This window comes from Mustelus asterias, chromosome 17 (genome assembly GCF_964213995.1).
Source record: "Mustelus asterias chromosome 17, sMusAst1.hap1.1, whole genome shotgun sequence".
NCBI lineage: Eukaryota > Metazoa > Chordata > Chondrichthyes > Carcharhiniformes > Triakidae > Mustelus > Mustelus asterias.
The window spans coordinates 83315564-83343041 of NC_135817.1; the positions used below are offsets into that span (position 1 = coordinate 83315564).

The 27478-nt window shown below is 47.0% G+C and overlaps 1 long non-coding RNA gene across 4 annotated transcripts in view; it reads right to left on the bottom strand.

Moving 5' to 3' along the window:
- Positions 1–5838: 5838 nt before the first annotated feature.
- Positions 5839–27478, bottom strand: part of LOC144506211 (uncharacterized) — a 322365-nt gene continuing 300725 nt past the window's right edge. For all 4 annotated transcript variants that reach the window (XR_013499864.1, XR_013499863.1, XR_013499865.1 and 1 more), the window contains 2 exons: positions 22357–22451; positions 5839–5905 (listed from right to left, as the gene is read on the bottom strand). This is a non-coding gene — a long non-coding RNA (uncharacterized LOC144506211). The remainder of the gene's footprint in view (positions 5906–22356; positions 22452–27478) is intronic.

A 27478-nucleotide genomic window follows, 5' to 3' on the forward strand; every position in this document is an offset into this window, starting at 1 on the left:
AAAGATACAGGTAAACAGGAGCAGGAGAAACAGCCAGCCAAAGGTACATAAAGAGGACGCAAGACAGAGGCACTGAAAAATAGGGAGGGAGAGAGAGTGAGAGGGAGAAAGGGAAAGAGAAAAGCAGCCTTTAAAAAGAAATGGAGTCAGACGACAGTCTAGGGAGAGAGAGCCAGAAAGAGAAAACTGGAAAGACAAAAAGAAAAATACAGAGGAAAAGGACCAGGGAGAGAAAAAAAAATGCCGGCAAAACTAAATGAAAATACAAAGCACGAGCAACAAGCGACAAGAAAATGCACAGCGGAATGAAATCATTAACCCTTACCCTGCTGAATTAATCGGGAGCTCTGCACAGTGACGGCTGACACTTATTGTTTTGAACCATCTGATCCTTTAGACAATTTTTAAAAAGCGCTACTTAAGGAAAAACAAAAGGAACAGCAGAGCCCTGGTCCCATCTTTGGGTTGGCTGTGTGGGGAAGGATGGGTTTTTATCTTCTGCTCTCCACAGACCCCCATCAGCCCGGTCTCTCTTGAAACTCAGTCCCAACTCAGTTAAACCGTTCCGACACTCCTGGCCTTTATCTCTCTATAGAATGTTGCCCCCCCCCCCCCACCCCCCCCTCCACACTTCCCCCCACTCCCACCCACCTCCCCCCCCCGCACCTTCGCTTTACCCACAATGCCCCAGACAAATTGGGGTCGCGACCTCAGGCTGGCTATCACGATAAATAAATAAATAAGTTCCACAAAAAAGAACCCCCCCCCCCCCCCCCCTGCCACCGTTCCGATAATAATTGTTCAGTTGGAGCTTACGGGGCCAAGCTACCTTGCCCCCTCTCTTGCTCGCAAGGGTTGCCTCCCTCAGCCGTCGCGCGCAGTCCCCTTCGAATCAGCGTCGAGGGGAAGCAAATAGACAAAGCTATTTCTCTTCAGAAGGAGAGAGGAGCTGGCATCGCTTAGTGCGGTACGCGTACCTGACTGCAGTCGCACATCATTTAAAAAAGAAATAAAAGGCAAATTAAATGAACTGAAGCCAAGATCAGGTGTTAAAAATAACACGAGAGAGAGAGAGATAAAGAGTGTCGACCTGTAATGGTGGCCAGGTTCAAGTATGCTGCCTCCTTTTTGGAAGACTGCGAATCCGTTGGGAATGCAGAGCAGATAGGATCAATATAAGACAGAATCGCAGACGCTGTAATCAATCTGCTCTATTACTACTGTCAAGAAAGCCCAAGGAGAGGGTCTCTTCTCTTGCCATATGCATCTTTCATTTCAAACAAAGACCCATGACTTAACACTTGGAAAAAAATCAAACAATTGTAATCCCCTCCAACATGCTAACTGCGTTCAGCTGGCATAAAAGATACATTTCTTACAAGAACACAAATATATTATACCCACAGATATACACCAATAACACGCACATATCCTTTAAAAAGACAGACACATTCACGCACATACACACAAAGTCACATATACACATATTATAGAGACACACAAAACTGGGTTGCTGAATTGTCTGTTCAGTCGAAGATCCAGGATTCTTCCGTCGGTCTATTTTCTTCCTCCACTGCCATCCCCCTGCTCTCCACCCCCCCCCCCCACTCCACCCGCCCCCCCCCCACCCCCCACCCCGCTTCACTCCACCCCCACCTGCCCCATTCCCACCCCTCCCCCTCATTTTCAAAAAAAAAAATCAATGGCATTGATCTTGTGCGGGGTCCAGAGGCTGCACCTTCATCAAGCAGTGAAGAAAGCTTGTGACACAGCGTAAGGGAAGCAGCCTGTGCCAGACAGATCGATTAGCTCCCTAACTGCAGACACTGAAGCTCCTGTGAATTGATGACTGCATCTGCTGTGGTAGCAAAAAAAAACCCTTCCACCTCGCGATTACTACAGGAATAAAATGCCAATTTCCTTCCCTCGCCTTTGAAAAAAATTTCCCCTCGTTTGTCTTCTCTGCTGGTGCTGGGCACCCCTGGGCAATGTCGCTGCAGAAGCTGAGATCCGAGAGGTCATTCTATGCCAGATGTTGAGTGTTGGTGGTTGCTAGCCAGGGGTGGCATCTTCCCAGTGAGTGTCACTGGGTAGCAATCAAAAGAAGACGGCTTTCTAAGGCCAGAGCCACTGAAGTCAACCATACTGACGGGTCCTGGCAGAAATTCGCTGACATGGCAACCAAACCCAGGGCATCATGGGTAGGGCTGATCTGAGCTTGGCCAACAGCTGGGTGCTATCACTGCATGTCAGCGCTGCTTGTTCAGGGAGGGGGGTGCAAAGGATTGGACTTGGAACTAGTTTCCTTCCACCATGCAGAGACCGACTGGAACATGCACGGACATTCATATGATTTAGGAAATGCTACATCATGCGGTAGAAATTTGGAGCTTAGCTCGTCAAGGGTATTATAGATGGTTGGAGGTTAGATGCAGGTCAGTCATGATCTCACTGAACGGTGGGTCAGACTTGAGGGGCTGAATGGTATCCTTCTGTACCTCTGTTGTGATATCCCTGCACCAATGGTGGAGCTCAGTTTGATTGATCATGAGAGAGTGGGGTGAGGAGGGAGAGGAAGGTGGTGGGTGGGGGATGCAGGGGGTTTTGATCTCGGTAAATCTACATTTGAAAGTGGGAGTCTTTTAAAAGTGAAATTGGTATGAACTCAGGAACAATGTGTTCCTGTAAGAGTGAAGGGCAAGGGTGGCAAGTCCAGGGATCCCTGGATGTCAAGGGATATCAAGGGTTTGATAAAGGAAAAGGAAGTATATGGCAGATATAGAGCACTAAAAGAGTTGGGCAGAGCAATGGCAGATGGAGTTTAATCCTGATAAGTGTGAGGTGATGCATGTTGCGAAGTCTAATACAGGTACAACATACACAATGAACGGTAGGTCCTGAAGGAGTATTGAGGAACAAAGGGACCTTGGGGTTCAAGTCCATAGATCCCTGAAGATGGTAGCATAGGTAGATAGTGTGGTGAAGAAGGCAAACAGAATGCTTGCCTTCATTAGCCAGGCATTGAATGTAGGAGCAGGGAGGTCTTGGTACAACTTTATAATGCATTGGTTAGGCCGCAGATGGAGTATTGTGTGTAGTTCTGGTTGCCACACTGTCAGAAGGACGTGATTGCTCTGAAGAGGATGCAGAGGAGATTCTCCAGGATGTTGCCTGGGATGGAAATGGGAAGTTTCTGGAAAACACAATAAGGAGTCTAACAACACCAGGTTAAAGTCCAACAGGTTTATTTGGTAGCAAACGTCACTAGCTTTCGGAGCGCTGCTCCTTCGTCAGGTGAGTGGAATCTTCCACTCACCTGATGAAGGGGCAGCGCTCCGAAAGCTAGTGGCGTTTGCTACCAAATAAACCTGTTGGACTTTAACCTGGTGTTGTTAGACTCCTTATTGTGTTTACCCCAGTCCAACGCCGGCATCTCCACATCAAGTTTCTGGAAGGCAGGGATAAGGAGAGAAAGACTAGTATTTCTTCAGCACATTTTACAGCCTCAGGATATCCCAAAGCATTTTGCACCCAATGAATTACTTTTGAAGTCTAGTCACTATGTAATTTAGGGAACACAGCAACCAATCTGTGCACAACAAATCCCACAGCCAAATTCCACAAACAGCCAAATGGGATGATAACCTGAACATCTTTCTTTTGTATTTTTTCATGGGATGTGGATGTCAATGGCTAGGCCAGCATTTATTACCCATCCCTAATTACCCTTGAGAAGGTGGCGGTGAGCTGCCTTCTTGAATCGCAGCAATCCATGTGGTGTAGGTACACCCACAGTGCTGTTAGGGAGAGAGCTCCAGGATTTTGACCCAATGACAGTGAAGGAACGGCGATATATTTCCAAATCAGGATGGTGAGTGGCTTGGAGGAGAACTTGCAGGGGGTGTGTTCCCATGTGCCTGCTGCCCTTTCCTAGATGGTAGAGGTCACAGGCTTGGAAGTTGAAGGAGGTTTGGTGAGTTGTTGCAATGCACCTTGTCGATGATACACACTGTGCCTCAGTAGTGGAGGGAGTAAATATTGAAGGCGGTGGATGGGTTGCCAATTAAACAGGCTGCTTTGACCTGAATGTTGTTGAACTTCTTGAGCGTTGTTGGAGCTGCATTCATCCAGGCAAGTGGAGAGTATTCCATCACACTCCTGACTTTGTGTCTTGTAGATAGTGCACAGGCTTTAGGGAGTCAGGAGGTGACTGAGTGTAGCCTGAGAGTAGGCTGATAGGGCAGTAATTGGATTTGTGACGCTTTTCGTGGACAGGACATAACTGGGCAATTTTCCACATTTCTGGTGATGCCAATGTTGTAGATGTACCAGAACAGCTTACAAATATAGGAGTGGGATTTTCCTCCCTCTCTGCGGCTTGTTTCGTAGTGCTGGGTGATGGTGCACTGCTCACTGGCAGCATTGGTCCCGCTGTTGTCATTGGGATATCCCCATTGAACACACTCCTCGCCGCTGGGAAACCTGTGATGGGGTGTCCCGTTGGCTGAACCGTAAAACCCTGCCGGCATGAACGGCACCAAGACTTTGGCAATAGAAACATAGAAAATAGGAGCAGGAGGAGGCCATTCAGCCCTCCGAGCCTGCTCCATTATTCTGCATGATCATGGCTGATCATCCAAATCAATAGCATGATCCCGTCTTCACCCCATATCCTTTGATCCCCTTCATCCCAACAGCTATATCCAACTGCTTCTTGAAAACATGCAATTTTTGGCCTCAACTGCTTTCTGTGGTAGTGAATTCCACAGGCTTATCACTCTCTGGGTGAAGAAATTTCTTCTCATCTCAGTCCTAAATGGTTTACCCTGAGTATTCTTAGACTGTGGCCTCTGGTTCTGGACTCCCCCACCATCAGGAACATCCTTCTTGCATCTAGACCTGTTAGAATTTTATAGTCTCTATAAGATCTCCCCTCATTCTCCTTAACTCCAGCGAATACAATCCTAACTGACTCAATCTCTCCTCATACGTCAGTCCCACCATCCCAGGTATCAGTCTGGTGTTCCTTCTCTGCACTCCTTCTAGAGTAAGAACATCCTTCCTCAGATAAGGAGCCCAGAACTGCACACAGTATTCCAGGTGTGGCTTCACCAAGGCCCTGTATAATTGCATCAGGACATCCCTACTCCTGGACTCGAATCCTCTCGCTATGAAGGCCAGTATACCATTTACCTTCTTTACCACGTTCTGCACCTGCATGCTTAACTTCAGCGACTGGTGTACGAAGACATGATGTGGAGATGCCGGCATTGGACTGGGGTAAACACAGTAAGAAGTCTAACAACACCAGGTTAAAGTCCAACAGGTTTATTTAGTAGCAAATGCCACCAGCTTTTGGAGCGCTGCTCCTTCGTCAGGTGGAGTGGGAGATGTGCTCACAAACAGGGCATACAGAGACACAAACTCAATTTACAGAATAATGATTGGAATGCTAATCAAGCTAATCAATGCTAATACAGCTAATCAAGTCTTAAAGGTACAGACAATGTGAGTGGAGAGCGCATTAAGCACAGGTTAAAGAGATGTGTATTGTCTCCAGACAGGACAGCCAGTGAGACTCTGCCAGTCCAGGCAAGTTGTGGGGGTTACAGATCGTGTGACATGAACCCAAGATCCCGGTTGAGGCCGTCCTCATGTGTGCGGAACTTGGCTATCAGTTTCTGCTCAGCGACCCTGCAGTGTCATGTGTCGTGAAGGCCGCCTTGGAGAACGCTTACCCGAAGATCAGAGGCTGAGTGCCCGTGACCGCTGAAGTGTTCCCCAACAGGAAGAGAACAGTCTTGCCTGGTGATTGTCGAGCGGTGTTCATTCGTCCGTTGTCGTAGCGTCTGCATGGTTTCCCCAATGTACCATGCCTCGGGACTTTTCTTTAAGACTTGATTAGCTGTATTAGCATTGATTAGCATTCCAATCATTATTCTGTAAATTGAGTTTGTGTCTCTGTATGTTGAGCACATCTCCCACTCCACCTGACGAAGGAGCAGCACACTCCAAAAGCTGGTGGCATTTGCTACCAAATAAACCTGTTGGACTTTAACCTGGTGTTGTTAGACTTCTTACTGTACGAGGACACCCAGGTCTCATTGTACATTTCCCTCTCTGAATTTAAAGCCATTCAGGCAATAATCTGCCTTCCTGTTTTTGCTACCAAAGTGGATAACCTCACATTTGTCCACATTATACTGCATCTGCCATGCATTTGCCCACTCACTCATCTTGTCCAAATCATATTGAAGGATCTCTGCCTCCTCCTCACAGCTCACCCACCCATTCAGCTTTGTGTCATCTGCAAATCTAGAGATATTGCATTTAGTTCCTTCATCTAAATCATTAATAAATATTTGAATAGCTGGGGCCCTAGCACTGATCCCTACGGTATCCCACTAGTCACTGCCTGCCATTTGGAAAAAGACCCATTTATTCCTGCTCGTTGTTTCCTGTCTGCCAACTTGCTTGACTAGGAGTGCAGCAAGTTCTGGGGCACAAGTCTTCAGCACTGTTTCTGGTATGCAATCAGGGCACATAGTGTTTGCAGTATCCAGTGCTTTGAGCTGTTTCCTGATATCACATAAATTGAATTGACTCAAGATGGGCATCTGTGATGCGGTGGACCACAGGAGGAGCCCCAAATGGATCACCCACTCGGCACTTTTGGCTGCAGATGGTTTAAATGCTTAACTCTTGTCTTTTGCACTGATGTCCTGGGCTCCTCCATCATTGAGGATGGGGATATTTGTGCAGCCTCCTCCTTCAGTGAATTGTCCACCACCGTTCACAACTCAATGTGGCAAGACTACAAAGCTTCAATCTGATCTGCTGGTTGTGGGATCGCTTAGCTCGATCACATTCTGCGTATATTATTTGGAATGCAAATAACCCTGTGTTGTAGCTTCATCAGATTGACACCTCATTTTTAGGTATGCCTGGTGCTGCTCCTGGCATGCCCTCCTGCCATTGAACCATTGAACCATGGTTGAACCTCTGGTTTGATAGTAATGGTAGCATGGGGGCTATGTTGGGTCATGAGGTTACTGATTGTGGTTGATGACAATTGTGTTGTTGCTGATGGCCCACTGTCCCTCATGGATGCTCAGTTTGAGTTGATAGATCTATTTGAAACCTGTCCCATTCAGTATGGTGGGGGTGCCACACAACACGATGGAGGTTTCCCACAATGTGAAAGCGGGACTTTGTCTCCGCAAGGATTGTGCAGCGAGCACTCCGATCAAAACTGTCATGGACAGATGCATCTGCGGCAGGCAGCTTGGTGAGGGTGCGGTCAAGCATGCTTTTCCCTCTTGTTAGTTCCCTCAGCACCTGCCGCAGTCTCAGTGCTTTAGGACCTCACCAGCTCAATGGGTGTTGGAGCGACCAAACCACTGTTGGTGATGGACGTTGAAGTTCCCGAACCGGAGTACATTCTGTGCCCTTTCACCCTCAGTGCTTCCTCTAAGTGGCATTCAACATGGAGGAATAATGAATCATCAATGGAGGGAGTGGGGTGTGATAACCAACAGAAGCTTTCCTTGTCCATTTTGACCTAACACCTTGAGGCTTCATGGGGACAATGTTGGGGACTCACAGGGCATCCCCCTCTCGACTTTATGCCACTGTACCACCCCCTCTGTCCTGTGGGGCAGGACATCTGCAGGGATGGTGCTGTCTAGGACATTGTAAGGTACGATTGTGTGAAAATGACTATGTGAGGCTGTTGCTTGACTAGTCTGTGGGACAGCTCTCCTGATCTTGGCACAAACCCCAGATGTCAGTAAGGAGGACGCTGCAGGGCCGACAGGGCTGGGTTTGCCACTGCTGTTTCTGGTGCTAAGGTCAATGTCGGGTCATCTGTAGCAGTTTGAAACAACTGAATGGCTTGCTAGGACATTTCAGAGGACGGCGAAGAGTCAACCACATTGCTGTGGCTCTGGAGTCACATGTAGGCCAGGCTGGGTAAGTACGGCAGATTTAATTCTCTCGGAAATCTGTTCTAATGATGTTTGTTGAGGGACAAATCTTGGCCAGGACACAGCTGTACCTCTTCAAATAGTGCCATGGGAGCTTTCACATTCATCAAAGGAAGTCCGTTTTAACATCTCATCCCAAAAGGCCACACCTCAGAAGGTACAGCACTCCCTCGGTCAGTGAGTCAGTTGGACTTTTGTGCTCAGGACCCAGAGCGGGGGTGGAACCCCCAATTTTCTGACACAGAAGCTGGAGTGAACCGCGGCTGACGCGGAAGACAAACGCACAGCATAAAGAGCTGGGGTCCGCCCTGAGTTTACACAAAAACAGAGAGGTGGAATTGGTATCAAAACGGTTTCAACGTGGCGTTTCCAACCTCTGCAAAACGCCTCCAGCCCCTGCACGACAAAGAGCCGCTTATTACGGTTCCCTAACCTCGCAATAAACTTTTCAACTGTCACATCAGTGGAAACACAGTTGTAACCAATGACTTGCACAAAAACCGAGCCTTTGCCAGCTGGATACACTTTGGCTGAGGCAGCACGATTTTTTGCATTGTTTGACTCTCGTACATCTGGAGAAGGTATTTGTGGGTTCAAAGGTGAACGCACGCCTGTTTGGATTTGGAGCAGGGCCATGCCCTCCAACCAATCCTCGCCAGGGGATTCGGGAGCTGCCTGAGTTTAGTCATTTTCTGGGAAAGTTTTGTTTTTAGCGCAAGGGGTTTAGACTGAATGTACTTCACCAGTGTACGGCAGGGATTCCTTTGCTGTTTTGAAGTATGGAACCCCTTTATTTCTCTTGCCAGGGCTAAGGTGGTGGGGTGGTGGGGGTAGGGGTGGCGGGAGGGCGGGGTGGGGGGGGGGGTGTTGGGGGAAGGTGCAGCTGGGGGGCATTCTCTGAGACTGATGCCATTAACAGGTCAGGGTACATGCTCACAAAAATGTGGGCAGATCTATTGATAAACAATTAAATTCCCATCCCCTTCCCCTGCCTTTCTTAGACTTTCACGGCCAGTGGGCATTGCTGGCTGGATGAGCATTTATTGCCCGTCCTTAATTGTTCTTGAGAAGGTGAGCCGTTTCTGCAAAGTCTTCTCTCTATTCCCCTGGAACAATTCATATTGTGTCGCCTTTTGGTCCCTTACGTCCTTGGCTTAAGCCCTGCCTCTGTGAGCTTTGCCAGACTGTTGGAGAGCATTGGGGGGGCTTTGAAAACCAGGGGCAATCCTACCTCACCTTGACAATGCTGAAGTACCCCCATCATTCAGCAGGAGTCATTGGAGACTGATCAGGTGGAGGATACTTGGATGAACTTTCAACTTCTGAAGTCCAACAGGAAGGAGGCTACCGAGAATAGCAACGGCATTAAGGACAATGTCTTGCAGAGTCCATTCCAAGCACCAACTCATTCAGCGAGTTGCAGAATTGACTACGTTACTTGAGCTTGTCTTCAGCCCTCTCAATTTTCCAGCTATTAATTCTAATGATTAAAAATCATTGAGAGTCCCAAATCATGGAGACAGAAGCAGAGCCTCAGGCGTATTTCTCTTATCTGCACCTCCTTTGGAGTGAGATTATGTGCCAGTATCAAAGCTCCGTGGCTTTGACCTACAGTCCTTGCACAATGCACTGAAAATTCACCAAATCTCTGATTACAGTGTTTGCTGATCCTCAGAGCATGATTCAGTTATACAGAATGGTACAACACAGAGGAAGGACATTCAGCCCAACATGCTTGTGCTAGTTCTTTTGGTAGAGCTATTCAATCAATCCCAATCCCAATCCCAACTGGTTCCCCATGGCTCTGTATATCTTTCCCTTCAAATTCCGGTTCTCTTTTGAAATTTCCTATCGAACCTGTTTCAACTGTCCTGTCAGAGAGTTGGTGCAGAGTCAATGGGCTGAATGGCCTCCTTCTGCACTGTACGGGTTATGTGATTCTAAGACATTCCAGATACTAAAGCAAACTCTGTCCACACTTAACAAGATGTGGATAACACTCAGGCTTGAGCTGATAAGTGAAGAGTAACATTATTATTTTTTTTTGTTCATGGGACATGGGCGTCGCTGGCTGGCCAGCATTTATTGCCCATTCCTAGTTGCCTGTGGGCAGTTGAGAGTCAACCACATTGCTGTTGCTCTGGAGTCACATGTAGGCCAGACCAGATAAGGACAGCAGATCTCCTTCCCTAAAGGACATTAGTGAACCAGATGGGTTTTTCCAACAGTCGACAATAGTTTCACGATCATCAGTTGATTCTTAATTCCGGATTTATTTTCTTGAATTCAAATTCCACCATCTGCCGTGGTGGGATTTGAACCCGGGTCCCCAGAACATTAGCTGAGTTTCTGGATTAATAGTCCAGTGATGATACCACTAGGCCATTACCGCCCCAGTTAATGCTGTATAAGTGCCAGCAATGACCATTTCCAAAAAGAGAGAAGCTAACCGTTTTGCTTTGACACTCCTAACATATCTTTTAATGCCTCGCTCTCAACATCCTTGGGGTTACCAATGACCAGAAATACAAGGAGTGTCATGGAATTCTGTCCGCTTACCTGAAGGAGTGCAGCTCCGGCAATACTCAAAAAGCTCCACACCAACCAGGACAAAGCAGCCCGTTAGATTGGCTCCCCTTCCACAAACATTCACTCCCTCCACCACCAACACGCATCTACAAGATGCACTGCAGAAACTGACTAAGGCTCCTTTGACCGCACCTTCCAAACGCGCAACATCTATCACCTAAAGGGGCAGCAGGTGTATGGGAACACCACCCCCTGTATATATTTCCCTCCAAATCACAACTCATCCTGACTTTCACTGTCGCTGGATCAAAATCCTGGAACTCCCTCCCTAACAACACTGTGGGTGTACCTACATCACATGGGCTGCCGTGGTTAAAGAAGGCAGCTCACCACCATTTTCTCAAGGGCAACTAGGGATGGGAAATAAATGCTAGCCTAGTCAGTAACGCCCTCATCTTATAACTGAATTTAAAAAGTTTGCTATTCTATGTAACTTTCTGCTGACTAACAGTTTTAGCAACTATTCTCTGCCTCTGAATGGATTCTTAAGGGTTCTGTTCGTAGCAAACATTGCATGGGTGGACCTTTGAAAGTTATTTTCCATTTTATAATGCAGGCAAAGTAAAAACAGACAACTCGCAGCAGCCTGCTTTCATTCCAACTCATGTTTTCCTCAGCGTCTTCTCCGCTTACATACACAACTCACACTGCGATCTCACAGCAATAGCTCACCACAGCCTGGTACTGAATGGTTCATGTGCATCTCACTGTCATCCCCGGAGAAGATGATTAATGGGCAATAACTCAGTCCTGCCTGGTTCTCGACATGTGTCCATTGGAACAGTTCAAGGAGGCAGCTCACCACCACCATCCCAGGGCATTTAATGATGGGTAAATAATTATTGACCTTGCCAGTGACACCTCCATATCAGGAACAGATAGAATAATGGAATAGCAGAGCACAGAGTGACGCCATTCAGCCCATCGAGTCTGCACAGCTCAAACAACAAAGAACACGACTGCACAGGAACAGGCCCTTCGACCCACCAAGCCTGCATCAATATGTGGTTTCTATCCCTCTGTTCACCTCCCATTTATAGAATCCCTTAGTATCCCTACAATGCAGAAGGAGGCCATTCGGCCCATCGAGTCTGCATCGATCACAACCCTACCCAGCCCCTGTCCCCGTATTTACCCTGCTAGTCCCCCTGACACTAAGGGGTAATTTAGCATGGCCAATCAAACTAACCCGCACATCTCTGGACTGTGGGAGGAAACCGGAGCACCCGGAGGAAATCCACGCAGACACGGGGAGAATGTGCAAACTCCAGACAGTGACCCAAGCTGGGAATCGAACCCGGGTCCCTGGCGCTGTGAGGCAGCAGTGCTCACCACTGTGCCACCATGCTGCCCCAATGTGTAAAGCTCATTTAAAAAGCAAATCCAGTTAGTCCCCATTCCCCTGCACTTCCCCATTCTCCTGCAATTTTTATTCCTTGTGAACTATTTATACAAATCCTACTACACATCAACGTGGTACTATGGTTAGCACTGCTGCCTCACAGCACCAGGGACCCGGATTCAATTCTGGTCTCGGGTGACTGTGTGGAGTTTGCACATTCTTTCCATGTCTGCGTGGGTTTCCTCTGGGTGCTTCAGTTTCCTCCCATAATCCAAGGATGTGCGGGTTAGGTTAATTGGCCATGATAAATTGCCCTTTAGTGTTAGGGGGTTACGGGGATGGGACCTGGGTGGGATTGTTGTCGGTGCAGGCTCGATGGGCCAAATAGTCTCCTTCTGCACTGTAGATTCTATGATTCTATGTGATGAGACTTCCAGGAATATACCCAACCAGAGTTGGCAACAGTGTTTACCGCAAGGGTTATTTACTTTTGTATCTTCCCAGGATGGGAATCCTAAGAATACTTGTACAGAGAGAGGCAATGGTGCTGTGAATACTGAGAGTGGGGAAACAAAAGGCTTAAAATTGTGCTTTTGGCACATTGTACAGAACATTCTGCTGAATCACTACCACCATAATTGATACTGGCAAAGCCAGCCCATTGTCAAGATGACTGTTAACAATTGCTGTGAGACAAATGACACCACAGTGATTTAGGTCAAGCTAAATTGCGCTGGTTAGTATATCACATTGAGTAAAAGCTGACAAACGATCCCTGCTAAAAGCGACCCTTGCCTCAGTTAGTTCATGAATCTCAGAGCTAATGGGCAACGTTGCTGTGGTTGCCAACACTCCAAGATTGGTTTGGAGTCCCCTGGCATGACAGATTAATCCTGAGGAGGGAAAGGAATCCTGGAAATGTTAAAGAGATGCTGATTTTCCTTCATTTATTGATTATTTCAAGACTGCAGATGAGCCAGGCTTTTTCTGACTGGATGGGGGAGTTAAGAGGCAGGAGCGCATATGATCCAACCTCAAAGAGGATGTCCAGCAAGCGTTGGCAAGCGTTGGGATCTTGAGCTGTTTTCCAGGATCCCATGGCTCTAAATTGGCTCTTGAAGCTGGTCTGAAATTAAGGCTGCCATGGAAACGCTCTGGCAGAAACACGGCTGTTCCCGATCACACAGTGACACAACAACGAGCAAGGCCCAACCTCACAGCTCTGTGAAATAGCATGAAGTCAGGCTCTTCTATGTCCAATAATATTTCTTCTTTCGGCATTTATTTGAAAAACTAAATATGGTCAGATAGAAGGACGCAGAGGGAGGCCATTCGGCCCACAGTGCCTGTGCGAGTTCTTTGAAAGAGCTAGCCAATCAGCCTGACTCCTCTCTTTTCTTACTTCCGATTTATCGTTTCCAAGGATATATCCAATTCTCTTTAGAGTGTGACCATCGAATCTGCTTCCGTTAACCAGATTACAACAACTTTCCGAACACTCTGGTTATTCAGCCGTGTTTCTGCCAGAGCGTTTCCATGGCAGCCTTAATTTCAGACCAGCTTCAAGAGCCAATTTAGAGCCATTGGTTTAAATCCACGTCCCCTGGTGACGAACCCTGCTGTGATTGGAAACATTGGGCAGAATTTTCCCTTCCCGCCTGCCGCAGGAATCGCAGCGGGCGGGACAGAGAATTCGGCGGGCCATATAAAACTCTGTTGACGTTGGGGGGCAATTCCTGGTCTTGGGATGCGCACGGCTGGAGAAGCCCACCCTCTATTTTGACTGGATGGGGCAGTTAGATGCAGGAGCGCATGTGATCCAACCTCCAAGAGGATGTCCAGCAAGCGTTGGCAAGCATTGGGATCCTGAAAACCTCCATTAAATCTCCTCTTAGCCTTCCCTGCTGTAAGGAGAACGCTCCCAGCTTTTCCAGTCACTCCATATATTTAAGGCTCCTGATTCCTGGTAAACCACCTCTGCACCCTCTCAAGGTTCTTGACACCCATCCTGAAATGTGGTGGCTGGAACTGAACCCGGGACTCCCGCTGAGGCCTAACCAAGTGTTTTATAAATCTTGAGTGTGAGTTCACGGAGCTCTGGCCCTCTGTTGCAGGTCACAGCCGTACTAGATTCACAGTCATCAATATTTTGAAATAAAGAAATTAAAAATCACTTCAACTGGTGTCCGTAATTCTGAATCAGAATGATCCCGATGATGGGTTTCAATATTTGGGAAATTTGGACATGGAGGGTGTGCTTCCAGTGAAAGACATGCCAAAGCAGCGTCACAAGAAACTGGCAGTGTTACCAGAGGGAAGTTTGTCGAGTGTGAGTGTTGATTGTGTTCCCTTTTGGTTTGGGCAGACAAACTCAGGAGTCTTGTCAGAAGTTACCGACATTGGTTGGAATTCCCCCGACCTCGCGCGCGGCTGGGATTCTCTGCTCCTACTGCAGTGAACAGAGATTTAGCTGAGCACCAAATTCTCTGCTCTTGCTGACGGCAGTGAGGCATGAAGGCCGGAGAATTCCGGCCACCATCTTTCACTTGAGTAAACTATCGACAGCGAGACAACTTCATTGATAAGGATGGATCTTGGAAATTTACAGACATGCACAATGACTTTCCTCTTGATGCAAACAGATCGAGGTGTTGGTGCTGGGTCAGGGCTGCTTGACCATACTCCTGGCAATAGGTAAAGGTAAAGTCACCGTGCTCCCAGATGATGGCATAGTGGCACAGTGGTTAGCACTGCTGCCTCACAGCGCCAGGGACCCAGGTTCGATTTCCAGCTTGGGTCACTGCCTGTGTGGAGTTTGCGCATTCTCCTCGTGTCTGCATGCGTTTCCTCCGGGTGCCTCGGTTTCTTCCCACAGTTTAAAGATGTGCGGGTTAGGTGGATTGGCCATGCTAAATTGACCCTAATATCAGGGGCATTAGCAGGGTGAATATGTGGGGTTACAGGAATTTGGCCTGGATGGGATTGTGGTTGGTGCAGACTTGATGGGCCGAATGGCCTCCTTCTGCACTGTAGGGATTCTATAATTCGATGACCATAGGCTGCTCTCCCCTTTGAGGGGGAAAGCTGACTTTGGTAAGTATCTGACTTTCCCCAGTACCTTGGTGGTGATTTAACCTGAGGGCTACCACACCTCTGACGAGGGGCAAGGTTGAGTTTTTTTCGGGCCTTCATGAATAACCTGAATAATATCCCGGCAAAGCTCCCAATATGGAGTCTGACCAGATGGGGAGTGAGGATTCAGTATCACCCCTGGAGCCTTTTCTTTCTCAGCTGTGCAACCGTCTGCCGAAGCTTCATATTGGGAAGAAAGCCTTTCAGATTTACACCTCTCATATTAGTACCATTCCTGAGGAACTGAGTGAAAGTCAAAGAACAAAGAACAATACAACACAAGAACAGGCCCTTTGGCACACTAAGCCTGCGCCGATACGCAGTTTCTATCCCTCTTTTCGTCCCCCATTCATGTGTCTATCAAGATGTGCCTTGAATATTGATAAGGTGCCTGCTTCCACCACCTCCACTGGCCGTGCATTCCAGACACCCACCACCCTCTGTGTGAAAAACTTTCCCTGCACATCTCCCCTAAACTTACCCCCTCTCACCTTAAACCTGTGCCCTCTTGTAGTTGAAAATCTGCCAGCACTACCCCAAAAGTGTACCTCTGAAGAATGCTCCCTATTCCAGCATTGTGTCGCTGACTTTCCAAGGTGTTGACCGGGGCAAGGGATGGACCACTCTCCCCTCAGTCAGAAGGTTTGGGGGCCTACCTCACAAGCTGAGACCCCAGTACTGTACCGAGTTGGCGCTATACTGTTGGATGTGTCAAACCTTGACCGAGCTGTTCCACTGAGCCTCCCTCTGCCCTTTTAGGTGGAGGTGAGACATTCCATATCACTCTTTTGAAGGGCAGGAGAGTTCCCCCCACTACCTTGGCCAATATTTGCCCCCAATCCAACAGAATTAAAATGATCACATTACTGTTTATAGGAGCTTGCTCTGTGTGAACTGGCTGCTGGGTCTCCTATGTTCAAATCACAACCCCACCCTATTCCCATAACCCCATGTACTTACGCTGCGATTCTCCCTGACATTAGGACCAATCAACCTAACCCGCACATCTTTGGAGTTTGGGAGGAAATCGGAGCACCCGGAGGAAACCCACACAGACACGGAGTGAATGTGCAAACTGCACACAGTCATCCAAGGCTGGATTTGAACCCGGGTCTCTGGCGCTGTGGGGCAGCAGTGCTAACCACTCTGCCACGTGCTGGCCCATATTTACAGAGTAGCTATGCATCAAAAGTACTTAATTGGATGCGAAAGCATTTTGGAATGTACTAAAGTTGTGAAAGACACTGCAGAAAATGATTTCCCACACCCTCTTGGGCAAGAGCTGCCAAGTTAGTGCTAAGTAGAGATGAATTAGAGGCATCTTAGTGGTGTGGGATCGGTGCTCTGGATTGAAACTGTCTCCAAATCATTTCCCACACTCTCCTTAGAACCAATAGTCAGAGGAGATTTTTCCAGAGGTTAAGGCTTTGATCCCTTTAAGTTAAGAGGGGAAAGAATTAATGGGAACCTGAGGAGCAACGTTTTTACAGAGGGTGGTACGTATGTGGAATGAGCTGCCGGAGGAAGTGGTTGAGGCAGGGACATTGACAACATTTAAAAGGCATTTGGACAGATACATGGATAGGAAAGGTTTAGAGGGATATGGGCCAAATGCAGGCAAGTGGGGTTAGCTTAGATGGGCCTTTTGGTCGGCATGGACCGGTTTGGGCCGAAGGGCCTGTCTTCATGCCGTAGATTCTATGAAGAGAAGGATTAAGGTGTACAAGAAGGAATTGGAATAGAGGAATACTATATGGTGGAGGTGGGAATGGACAATTCGTGTCGAACCTGGCATTGGCCATTTGGGTCCAATAGTCTATTTCTTTCTTGTAAATTCTACATAATAACTGCCAATCCACCTATTCACATCAGATTCTCTCATATAGAGGGTAAGTGTCTTTATAGATAAACACTTAATCCATTGTGATCTCTTGGATTGGTTTCAATCGTCTGAGAGTATTTTTTTCCCATCATTTAATTTTTTTTGCCTCTCCCAGGAGATTACCTGACATTGGAGTCGGGATGTTGGTATGGGGTGGGGGGCGGGGGGGTGGAGGGTGTGATGATGAAGAAGTGTTTAATCATGATGGTTGGCCATTTTGATTCAGCATCAGTCTTGAAAGATCCTTTCCTGCATTCTTGTGTTTGCAAACAAACCACAGTGAGTTATTGGAAGAAAACAGAAGGAATGAGGGGCCCATAATCGAAACATTGCATCACTCCACCAACCCTGGAACTAGTTTCTGGCTGCTGTGTGGATGGGATGGTGTTTTAAGTGCTGAATCAGAGTTGCAAGAAGCAACACGAGGATCACGGCCTTTACTTGATGCAGTTTGCTGTGTTTGCTCTGCTTAGGTATAAGTGGAGGCTCTACAATCCAGACGGGATGGATTGCAAGGTGGTGGGTGCACAATTCTGCTGAACCAAACACCAAAATACATGTGGACAATGATAGAACACTGGCCTAAAACAACCATTTGTCCAGTTGGTTAGCCATTCTAGATGCACACTAATTCACATTGCTGGTTAATCTCAACAATTTCATGGTGGTGAGGTATTGACTCTGAACTAGATTTGTGACCCCCCCCCCCACCAGCCCCCGGCCCATCCCCGTCCCAACCCCCCTGTCCCTCCATCAGCAAGGTTGCCTATTTCTACACCCACCCCCGTCCCCCTTTGGAACATCACAAATAATAGCCATCATAGAGACATGGTTGAAGGAAGGAAACGATTGGCAACTCAACATTCCGGGACATAGAATCATCAGATGAGAAAGGGAAGGAGATAAAAGAGGAGGAGGCACTGCATTATTAGTTAAGGAATCAGTTCCTGCAGTAAGGAGAGGTGATATCTTGGAGAGGGCAACAAATAAAGCTTTGTGGGTAGAACTTAGGAATACAAAAGGGGCAGCCATATTGTTAGGTGTTTATTATAGATCTGCAGATAGTCAGAGGAGCAAATATTGAGGAGCAAATATGCATTCAGTTTGTGGAGGTGTGTAAAAACAATAATAGGGTTATTATATTAGGTGATTTCAACTTTCCCAACATTAACCTTGATATACATAGTGTTAATATAGAAACATAGAAAAACTACAGCACAAAAGGGCTTAGATGGAGTAGATTTCTTGAAATGTGTACAGGGGCATTTGTTAAATCGATATGTAGAGGGTCCAACAAGGGAAGGAGCTGTGCTGGACCTGATTCTGGGAAATGAAGCCAGACAGGTGGTTGAGGTGGTGGTGGGGGAGCATTTTAGTGATAGCAATCACAACACGGTACAATTTAAGCTTGTTATGGACAAGGAAATAGACAAGCTGCAAAAAAAAAGTTTTGGATTGGGGGAGAGCAGATTTTAGTCAAATAAGACAGGATCTGGCCAAGGTAGACTGAGAACAGCTACTAATGGGAAAATCTACAGAAGAGCAGTGGGGGGCATTCAAAAAGGAAATGGGAAGGGTACAAGGCCAGCATGTTCCCTCTAAGGTGATAGGTAGGAAAACAAGCCCAGAGCACCATGGATGACCAGAGATATTCAGGATACAATGAGAAGGAAAAAAAAGGCTTTTAAAAAATACAAGGGGAGCAAACTAATGTAGGCATTAGTGAGGTATAGAACGTGCAGGATGGAGCTTAAGAAAGCAATTAGGAATGCAAAGAGGGGATCTGTGAAAGCTCTGGCTGGTAAAAGTAGGGAAAATCCCAAGATAATCTCTAATCATGTCAATGGGAAGAGGATAACCAGGGAAAGAGTAGGGCCCATTGGGGACAAAGGAGGCAATCTGTGGGTGGAGCCAGCGGACATTGGTCAAGTGTTGAATGAATACTTCACATTCGTCTTCACCCAAGAGAATGAGGATCATGAAAGGGAATTCAGGGAAAGAGGCTGTGAGGTTCTTAAGCAAATTGACACAGGGAAGGACAAGATATTGGAGGTGTTGGCAGCCTTAAAAGTAGATAGATCTCCAGATCCAGATGAATTGTGCCCTAGGCTGCTGTGAGAGGCATAGGAGAAGATTGCAGGGGCTCTGACCCAAATTTTCAATTCCACTCTGGCCACGGGGGGGTGCCAGACGACTGGAGAACAGCTAATGTGGTTATGCTATCTAAGAAGGGTTGTAGAGGTAAATCAGCGTACTGCAAACCAGTGAGTCTCACATCAGTGGTAGGAAAACTATTAGAGAAACTTCTGAAGGAGAGCATCTATCTCCACTTGGAGAGGCAAGGTTTGATCAGGGATAGTCAGCATGGCTTCGTAAGAGTGAGGTCATGCCGAAACAAATTTGATTGAATTTTTTGAGGAGGTGACCAGGTGTGTAGATGAGGGTAGTGCAGTCGATGTAGTTTATATGGATTTCAACAAAGCCTTTGACAAGGTCCCACATGGGAGACTTGTAAAGAAGATAAATTCACATGGGATACAGGGTAATTTGATAAAGTGGATTCAAAATTGGCTCAGTTGTAGAAGACAGAGAGTGATGACAGAAGGCTGCTTTAGTGACTGGAAGCCAGTGTCCAGTGGCATGCCACAGGGATCTGTGTTGGGCCCCCTATTATTCATCATTTATATAAATAACATTGATGACTATGTGGGGGTAGGATCAGTAAATTTGTGGATGACACAAAGATTGGACGGGTGGTTAAGAGTGAGGCAGACAAGAAGATATAGATGGAATAATCAAATGGGCAGATAAGTGACAGATGGAATTTAACCATGAAAAGTGTGAGATGATGCACTTTGGAAGGAGTAATTTGACAAGGAAGTACTCAATGAATGGTAGGACACAAGGAAGCACTGTGGAACAAAGGGACCTTGGCATGTTTGTTCACAGAGCTCTGAAAGCGGAAGGCATGTTAGTGGTGAAAAAGGCATCTGGGATAGTTATCAATCAAGGCATAGATTATAAAAGCAGGGAAGTCATGTTGATTTGATTTGATTTGATTTATTGTCACATGAATTAGTATACAGTGAAAAGTATTGTTTCTTGCGCACTATACAGACAAAACATACTGTTCATAGAGAAGGAAAGGAGAGAGTGCAGAATGTAGTGTTACAGTCATAGCTAGGGTGCAGAAAAAGATCAACTTAATGCGAGGTATATAGACCTTGGTGAGGCAACTACTAGAGTATGGTGTGCAGTTCTGGTCACCACATTATTGGAAGGATGTGATTGCACTGGAGAGGGTGCAGAGGAGATTCGCCAGGGTGCTGCTTGGGATGGAACACTTAAGTAATGAAGAATGGTTGCGTAGGCTTGGGAAGGCTGAGGGGTGACCTGATCGAGGTGTGCAAGTTTATGAGAGACATGGACAGATGGATAAGGAGCGGTTGTTCCCCTTAGTGGAAGGGTCAGTCACCAGGGGACATCGATTCAAGGTGAGGGGCAGGAAGTTTAGGGGGGGATGTGAGGAAAAGCTTTTTTTTACCCAGAGAGTGGTGATGGAGTGGAATGCGCTGCCTGGGAGGGTGGTAGAGGCGAGTTGCCTCACATCCTTTAAAATGTATCTGGATGAGCACTTGGCACATCATAACATTCAGGGCTATGGGCCAAGTGCTGGTAAATGGGGTTAGGTGGGAGTTCAGCTGTTTCTAATGTGTCGATGTGGACTCCATGTGCTGAAGGGCCTCCTCTGCGCTGCATGATTCTATGATTCTATATCTCAGCTCACTTGCTGCCAAAACTCAAATACTTTTGTTACCTTCAAACTCAAATATTTTTGAGCTCTCCTGGGCAACTTCCCACTTTCGACCTTCTGTAAACTTTGAAAACTGCTGCCCTATCTTACCTTGCAACCATTCAACCATCATCACTGTGCTCACTTGAATCAGCTTGCTGGGGTTGGGGTTGGGAGTGGGGTGAGATAACAATCAGCTGTAACAACACTGATGTAAGGACTTGGGGAAAATATGGGCTTGGTGTGTGGCTCCTGGAGCAAAGTCAACATAAGAATATTCTGAATTGATGGGAGGATAAGACCTGATGGTCCATTCAGCCTGCCTCACACCTCATGATGACTGGAGCAACAAGATTAAATATTCCCTACTTCCCCTCCCCCTCCCCATTCCAATCCATGGTGCTTTGATCTTCTGGGAGGGGCCAAAAAAATCCAAGACCAACAAGTGAAAAATTCTGTGGAAAATTTGTCTCTGACCTCCTTCCATTCCAATACTCCTCCCGCTCATGGTGGTGTACTAAGGCAGACTTCCATAGCTAGTTGCTTTTAGAGGGGTCAGTTTAGCTCAGTTGGCTGGATGGCTGGTCAGTGATGCCAACAGTGTGGGTTCAATTCCTGTACCGGCTGAGATTATTCATGAAGGTTCCGCCTTCTCAACCTTGCCCCTTGCCTGAGGTGTGATGATCCTCAAGTTAAATCACCACCATTTAGCTCTGCCCCTCAAAGGGATCTGGGACAATGGCAACTTTCTTTTTATTCATAGAACAGGTTGCAAGTGACTTATAGCTTGAGGAGCATCACTTCTCACCAAACAGGGCTGGCTAGAAGTCTTTCTCACTCTTACCACAAGCCAATTGGCAGGTTTGGAAGGATTTTGTCGGTTGAAACTACGTTATGAATGCATCTTCCTCGGCCATTAAGTCCTGGGGTGGGACTTTAACCCACAGTTTCTTGCTCAGTGGTAGGGACGCTACCCACTGTGCCACAGAACCTCCACTTTGACCTCCTTAGACGACTGAAACTAGACCAGGAGATCAGACCCAATGACTCTTGCTGTAACAAGCTTGCTCTTCTATCGCTCCTTGCAGGACCCGATGCATGCTACAGTCCAGGATGTCCCACTGCTATCAGTATGGGAATGATTATTTCTAAAGTGTAGTCACTGTTGGAAAACACTGACCTTCGCACAGCAAGGTCACACAAACAGAAATGAGATAAATGATCGGATTGTGACAGACACGCCCTTGGTTTACTGTCTCATCTAAAAGGTGGCGCCTCTGACAGTGCCGCACACCCTCAGCACTGCACTGGAGGCATCAATCTAGATTTAGTGCTCAGGTTTCCTGGATGCGGACTTGTACCCCTGAGCATTTGACTCCGAGGCAAGGGATTCACTTAGCGACGCTGACATTAGTGTTGTGTATAGGCAAGATAGGGGATGATGCTCTTCGCAGTCTAATAGACCACCATCTTGGCACAAACCAAAGACTGACCAGGCGAGGCCATTATAGTCGGACAGCCAGTGCAGGCAGTATTAAATCCCGGTCTAAAGTTAACACTTTCAGGTCGAGCTGGGAGAAAATTGGGATAGAAAAGATTTAACTAAGCCTAACTTGGATTTTATGCCCCTTACCTCTCATTCTTTTTTGTTGCTGCCAACTAGGGTTGTCACCCCTTCAGGACTGCCCAGGAATCTCCAGGAATTAAAGATTAACCTCCAGGATACGGCTGTGAGCAAAACCAGGAGAAACGTTACAGGGAGCATTCAAAACCAGAGCTTTCACTTCCACCCAGCACTTCTCATTCAGTAGATATTGCAGTTGGTGGAATTGGCCATTTGACTGAAAGAATCATCCAATCAGTCAATTTCCACACACTTACACCCACCCCACCATTCCCAATATTCCGTATGGCTGAGGGTCAGGTGGGGATGGGGGGCCGGAGTGGGGGTGGGGGTGGGACAGTGCGGTGGGTAGGAAGAAATCTCTTCACTTTGCCCTTATGGGAAGCCGATGGATCCCAAGGGTGTTTTTCCTGGTGGGAAGGGGGAAGAGTGGGGGTGGGGGTTAGAGATGAGAGATTGCGTGACAAAATCAAGAGTTGGCAACCCAACGCCACTTGAACTGCCCTTTGAAGATGTCAAGGTTTATAGCCCAGTTTTGGGCAATAGTTGCTGCCGATGTTGACAAGGACTAAATTTGAAAAGTTCCTCTCACTGGAACGTGTCCGTGATCAGAGAGAGGACGTGCTTTTGCGCACCAAAGGACTGGCTAGAATCTTTCTCGAAAGCAAATGTCTGTCTTGGATGGCCGCAGCGTCGCGTCTCTCGATGGATCGTGCATGCTCCGGGGAAAGCTAGGAGATTGTACAGTTAACTCCCGTGGTGTAATTCTAAACTATACAACCTACTACCTCAACCCGGACACAAGCAAATGCTTCTGACTCAACACCGCATATCGTTTCTTCGTTTCTTCGATTTATAAATCCCCTCTTCCTTTCGTAAGTTCATAATATCATAAGGAATAGGAACAAAAGTAGGCCATTCAGCCCCTTGAGCCTGCTCCACCATTCAATAAGACCACACCTGATCTGATTGCGGTCTTAGTTCCATGTTCCTGCCTGTCCCCCAGATCCCTGGGTACCCTTGTCCATCAAACTTCTGTCTAACTCAGCCTTGAACATGTTCAATGATCTATTCTTTGAGGAAGATAATTCCAAAACTAACCATCCTCAGAGAGAAGAAATTCCTTATCTCTGTCTTTAGTGGGGAGACCCCTTTCTTCTAAACTGTGCCTCCTAGTTCAAGAATCCCCCACAAGGGGAATCATCCTCTCAGCATCCACCCTGTCAAGCCCCCTCAGAATCTTTAAAGTTAAAGTTTATTTATCAGTATCCACATTAACACTGCAATGAAGTCACTGTGAAAATCCCCCACTCCGGTGCCTGTCCGGGTGCACTGAGGGAGAATTTAGCATGGCCAATGCACCTAACCAGCACATCTTTCAGACTGCGGGAGGAAACCGGAGCACTCTGAGGAAACCCACGCAGACATGGAAAGAACGTGCAAACTCTACATAGACAGCGACCCAAGCTGGGAATCGAACCCAGGTCCCTGGTGTTGTGAGGCAGCAGTGCTAACCACTGTGCCACCGTGCCACCCTCTTATATCAGAGGGTCTTATGTATTTCTTATATAATCTTATATATTTCAATAAGATCGCCTCTCATTCTTCTAAACTTCAAGGCGTTTAGGCCCAACCTGCTCAATCCTTTCTCATACCACACCCTTTTTATCCAGAAATCAGTCAAGTGAAACTTCTCTGAATTAGCTCCTGAAGGAGATCAGAACTGTGCGCAGTACTCCAGGTGTGATATCACTAATGCACTGTACAGCTGCAGAAAGGCTTCCATCCTTTTATACACCAACCCCCTGTGCAATAAAGGCCAACATTCAATTTGCCTCCCCAATTACTTGCTGTTCCTGCATGCTAACATTTTGGAATTCATGTGCAAGGACACCCAGATCCCTCTGTACTGCAGCTTTCTGCAGCCTCTCTCCATTTGAATAATATTCTGCTTTTCTTCCTCCCAAAGCGGACACGTTCATATTTTCTCACATTATGCTCCATCTGCCAAATCTCTGCCCACTCAGTTAACCTATCTATATCCCTTCACAGAGGCTCGTGCCCTCCTCACAGCTTGCTTTCCGATCTATCTTTGTATTGTCAGCAAACATGGCGCCCTTCATCCAAGTCATTAATATAGGTCATAAATAGTTGAGGCCCCAGTACTGACTGACCCTTGTGGCACGCCACTAATTTATAAGTTGCCAACCTGAAAATGACCCTTTATCCTGACTCTCTGTTTCCTGGCAGTTAGCCATTCCCTTATCCGTGCTAAAATACCACCCCTAACACCACGAGCTCTTATTTTATCTTATGCAGTAACCTTTTCTGTGACATCTTATTGAATGCCTTTTGGAAAGCCAAGTATACTACATCTACTGGCTCCCCTTTATCCACCCTACTTGTTAAATCCTCACACAACTCGAACAAAGTCCTCAGATGCAACTTCCCTTTCACAAAACCATGTTGACTGCCTGACAGCATTACGATTTCCTAAATGTCCAGCTACGACCTCCTTAATAATGGATCACACCGCAGCCAGATTGGAAGTGGGAATGATGTGTTGGGTGCAGATGTGTGGAAATACATCAGAGCTGTGTCTCAGAGTTTCATGTACCTCACAGCACTCCTGTGGCAGGGACCAATCGAAAGAGAACATTGGATGAACATGAGCGAGAAAGGAACAGCAGGAGAGGCTAATAGCATTAGATTAAAAGAGGCGGAGGAGTCTCGTGTGGGACGTAAGTACCAGTATGGACCAGTTGGGCCGAATGGCCTGTTGCTGTGCTGTACATTTTGCAGCAGATAGAAAACCCCAATCGCTTTCCCACTTCAACAGCAGCAAAATACTGCAGACGCTGGAAATCTGGAATAACAAATAGAAAATTCTAGAAACACTCAGCTGGTCTGGCAGCATCTGTAGAAAGAGAGAAGCAGAGTCAGTGACCTTTCATCAGAACTGGAGAATGCAACAGGTTTTAAGGAATCATGGTAAGGGAGGAAAAAAGAAAAAAGGGGAGGTTTGTGACTGGGGCAGGAGGAGAGATTAAATGATAAACGTCATGATGATGCGAGGGAAAGATTGGCGGCAAAATGAGGAAATGAAATAAAGGGCCCAGAGGAGGCATGAATTGTGACAGCAGAAATATAGAATGTTACACACAGGAGGAGGCCATTCACGTCAGTCTTGGTTCTTTGGTAGAGCTATCCCATTATTCCTACTCTATCTCTATAATCCTCCCCTCTGTCAAATCACTCTCCCCAGACGCTGTCTGTCCTGCTGAGCATTAACTTGCATTTTCCAACTTCCCCTGCTTTTCTCTGCTATTTCTGATCGAACTTTCACCGCTTGCAAAGCAGGTTGTGATGGGATTGTGTGGCTCTGCTATCCGTGCAGCTAATGATGGATATGTGCCATGACATTCCGTTTAGCCGGATACTCGGAGGAGTCGCTGGAGACGATACCGCCTTACTCCAAATGTTTTTCCTCTCTCTCTCTTTTCTGGACTTATTTGGGAAAGAGTCTCCCCAAAATTTGACGACAATCCATTATGGCGATCAGGTTGGGATTGTAGAAACTCCATTAGCAGAGAAGGGATTGGAGGAGCATGGCATGATATAATTTATCTCTGAAACATAGAACAAAGAACGAAGAACAAAGAAAATTACAGCACAAGAACAGGCCCTTCGGCCCTCCAAGCCTGCACCGACCATGCTGCCCGAATTAACTAAAACCCCCTACCCTTCCGGGGACCATATCCCTCTATTCCCATCCTATTCATGTACTTGTCAAGATGCCCCTTAAAAGTCACTACCATATCTGCTTCCACTACCTCCCCCGGCAACGAGTTCCAGGCACCCACTATTCTCTGTGTAAAACATCTGCCTCGTACATCTCCTTTAAACCTTGCCCCTCGCACCTTAAATCTATGCCCTCTAGTAATTGACTCTTCCACCCTGGGAAAAAGCTTCTGACTCTCCACTCTGTCCATGCCTCTCAAAATCTTGTAGACTTCTATCAGGTCTCCCCTCAACCTCCGTCGCTTCAGTGAGAACAAGCCAAGTTTCTCCAACCTCTCCTCACAGCTAATGCCCTCCATACCAGGCAACATCCTGGTAAATCTTTTCTGTACCCTCTCCAAAGCCTCCACATCCTTCTGGTAGTGTGGAGACCAGAATTGAACATTATATTCTAAGTGCGGCCTAACTAAGGTTCTATAAAGCTGCAACATGAACTAAGGTTCTATAAAGCTGAAACATGATGGGAACAGATGGAGGCCATTCAATCCCTTTATCCTGTTCTGTCACTCAGATCAAGTCTGATCTAACTGAGTGACAGGATGGGCGGCGCAGTGGTTAGCACTGCTGCCTCACAGCGCCAAGGATGCTGTGACAGGTTTAATTCATGCCTTGGGTCACTGTCGGTGCGGAGTTTTCACATTCTCCCTATGTCTGCGTGGGTTTCCTCCAGGTGCTCCAGTTTTCTCCCACATTGTGTGGGTTAGGTGGATTGGCTGTGCTAAATTTCCCCTTAGCGTCAGAGGATTAAAAGGGTAAATATGTGGGGTTACGGGAATAGGGCCTGGGTGGGATTGTGGTCGGTGCAGACTCGATGGGCTGAATGGCCTCCTTCTGCACTGTAGGGTTTCTATGATATGATGATTTTATGATGTACTATTGAATGCTTTAACAGATCAATTAGAACGCTATCTTAATCTTCTATCCATTGCACACATCGGCGGCCCATCTGATTCAAAAATAGATAGGTAAACACATCAATATTGGAGAATATAGGAACAAGACTAAGGCCAATTACCCCCTTGAGTCTGGTCTACCTTTGCTCCTTTTGGGGTAGGGGCAGGAGTTCCAACAGGCTCACAGGTGTCCCTGACAATGTGGTACTTCGTGAGAAGGAAAGACAAGACATGTAGGCCAGAAAAGAAATGTACATCGGAATGGAAGAGGAACCAGCAGAATGAGCGGTGGAGATAGTGGATGAGGGAGTTGGAGAGCTGTCAGAAATCCCCACCATGAAACAACACAGAAAACGAAACGGGCTTGAGCTCCTCGCTATGAGTGTGGTAACCAGGATAGGCCCACGAGGATCACGGTGATTATAGGGCCACATTGA